The 2545-nt window shown below is 45.3% G+C and overlaps 1 pseudogene; it reads right to left on the bottom strand.

Moving 5' to 3' along the window:
* Positions 1-314: 314 nt before the first annotated feature.
* Positions 315-916, bottom strand: LOC102859622 (annotated as a pseudogene).
* Positions 917-2545: the final 1629 nt, after the last annotated feature.

Here is a 2545-nt window from a genome sequence, read left to right as displayed (position 1 = left end):
AGTCTTCATTTCCAGCAGAGTCCAAGGTATTGCCCATGGCTGGTCTGCAGAGTACACTTGGAGTAGGAAAACACCCTGCTACTTCCTGCAAAGGTGTTTTCAATTGTAATCATCACCAATGGACACAGTGCCTCAGCCACTGGGTTGGTTCTGTGTTTCTCCTTAGGTTTCATTTCTTTTCTCTTTCGTATGCAGTGGCGAATTATTTCTTTTTTTTTTTTTTTTTTTTTTGCAGGGACAGAGTGGTGGGCTGGGTTTATTAATAACCTTGGAGGACGGTGAGGGAGGTGGACAGTCTAGCTGTGGCGGTAGCACTACCTGCGGTACCAGATCTTAAGTCTCTTCTCCCGCTTGATCTTCCTCTGAAGTTGCAGGATGCCGTAGAGAAGGGCCTCTGCCGTGGGCGGGCAGCCTGGGACGTAGATGTCCACAGGCACGATGCGGTCACAGCCCCTCACCACCGAGTATGAGTAGTGGTAGTACCCTCCGCCGTTGGCACAGCTCCCCATGGACACCACATAGCGGGGCTCCGGCATCTGGTCATACACCTTGCGAAGCGCAGGGGCCATCTTGTTGGTCAGTGTGCCGGCCACCATCATGACGTCGGACTGACGTGGGCTGGCGCGGAAGACCACGCCAAAGCGGTCCATGTCGTAGCGGGGCGCAGCAGGCCAGGCCGAAGGTCATGGGCCACAAGGAGCTCCTGCGGGCCCAGTTGATGAGATCGTCCAGCTTGGCCACTACATACTCTCCGCGGCTGCTTGGGAACGCAGCAGGCTTGGGGACCACGGCTCCGGCCTTGGGCACTGAGGGCTGGGCTCTGGTGGACGCCTCGGGCCCGCACAGCTGCACCAGTGCCAAAGCGTAGGCCAAGGATCTGGAGGCGGAGCAGGCCAGGAGCCCACGGCGCCGCCATCTTGCCCGCGGCCTTCAGACAACCCGGCGAATTATTTCTGTATTTGGTTGCTATGAGTCGGAATCCATGTAGTGGCATAGTCAATAAAACACAGACGTTCTTCTGGTGTTCTCTGCTTTCAGCCAAGTTCCATCTGATATTAGCAATGATGTCCCTATGGCATGGCCTCTTGTAAATCCAGCTTGTATTTCTGGTAGTTCTCTGTTTCGGTACTGTTCCAGTTGGTTTGGGATAGCCTTCAGTAAGAATTTGCTTGGGTGTGAGAGTAGTGATATTGTTCAATGATTTTCACACTCTGATGGAGAACCTTTTATTAGAATGGGAATAAATATGGATCTCTTCCAGTCCTGATGTCCTCCAGATCCCTTGGCAGAACCTGATAAGCACTTCCAGAGCTAAATCAGTTTGTTGAAATATGTCAATTGGTATTCCATCAATTCCTGGGGCCTTGTTTTTGGCCAATTCCTTCAGAGCAGCTTGAACTTCCTCCTTCATCACCATTGCCTCTCCTGATCATATGTTGTTTCATGAAATTTTTCTGCGTCAGCTGGTTCGGTACAGTGATTCTGTGTACTCCTACGTACTCCTTATATTCAGGTGGGATAGATTCAAGGTTAATTTTGGATTTGTTTTCATTTTCTTTAGCTTCAGTTTGAAATTGCATATGAGTGGTTGATGGTCTGTTCCACAATCAGCACCTGATCTAGTTTTCACAGCTAATACTGAGCTTCCCTGATAATTCTTTCCCCATATGTAATCAATCTGATTCATGTGTAGTCCATCAGGTGAGGCCCATGTGTAATAGTCACCATTTGTGTTTTTTATAAAAGGTGTTTTCAATGAATAAATCAATTATAGAAAATTCTTTTCTATCTCCAGCCTCATTTCTATCACCAAGTCCATGTTTTCTGACAACTGATGCTTCTTCCTTGTTCTCAACTTTTACATTCCAGTCACCAGTTATTATTGATGAGTCTTTTTTTTTTGCATGTTCAATTGATTTCCAACTGCAAAATTTGTTAGAAATCATCTATTTCTTCCTCTTTGGGTCTAATTGTTGGTGCATATATTTGAATGATAATGGTATTAACAGGTCTTTCTTGTATGCATATGGATATCATCCTGTCACTGTATTTCAGGATGGATCTAGAGATGGTCTTTTTTATTATGAGTGCTCTCCTTTAACGCTTCAGTCTCTGGAAAAGCCAAGGATCCACAAACAGCACTATGATTCCTTGAATGGAGGTACTAAACAGGTTCTAGTTTTAAGCTACTGGATTTACACTTAATGGAGTTGGCTCTCCAGAATATATTTCATTAAACTCCTCCCAGTTGCCTCAAGATGTAATTTCAAAAGGCTTTTCAAGCACATTTTCTCAACTCTTTTTTGAAATCCCAACACTTCTATGAGTTAATGGTGGTAATATTGCCATTATTACTCCCTTATCACTAAAAGACAAAGTCTGTAACTTCTCTTGACAGACAGAAACCATAAATAGTTAGATAAATGAAGACCTGGGCACATGTCTTAGCTCTATCACCTATTTGCAGTGTGAATTTGAAAAACAATGAACTGCACTGAAAACCCAAAGGCATGCAGTTCGAATCCACCAGCTGCTCTGCGAAAGA

The sequence above is a fragment of the Elephantulus edwardii genome, unplaced genomic scaffold, assembly GCF_000299155.1.
Source record: "Elephantulus edwardii isolate Elephantulus edwardi_28Jun2011 unplaced genomic scaffold, EleEdw1.0 scaffold00016, whole genome shotgun sequence".
NCBI classification, from domain to species: Eukaryota; Metazoa; Chordata; class Mammalia; order Macroscelidea; family Macroscelididae; genus Elephantulus; species Elephantulus edwardii.
The sequence above is the reverse complement of the archived record's forward strand: the minus strand, read 5'-3'. Positions and strand labels throughout refer to the sequence as shown.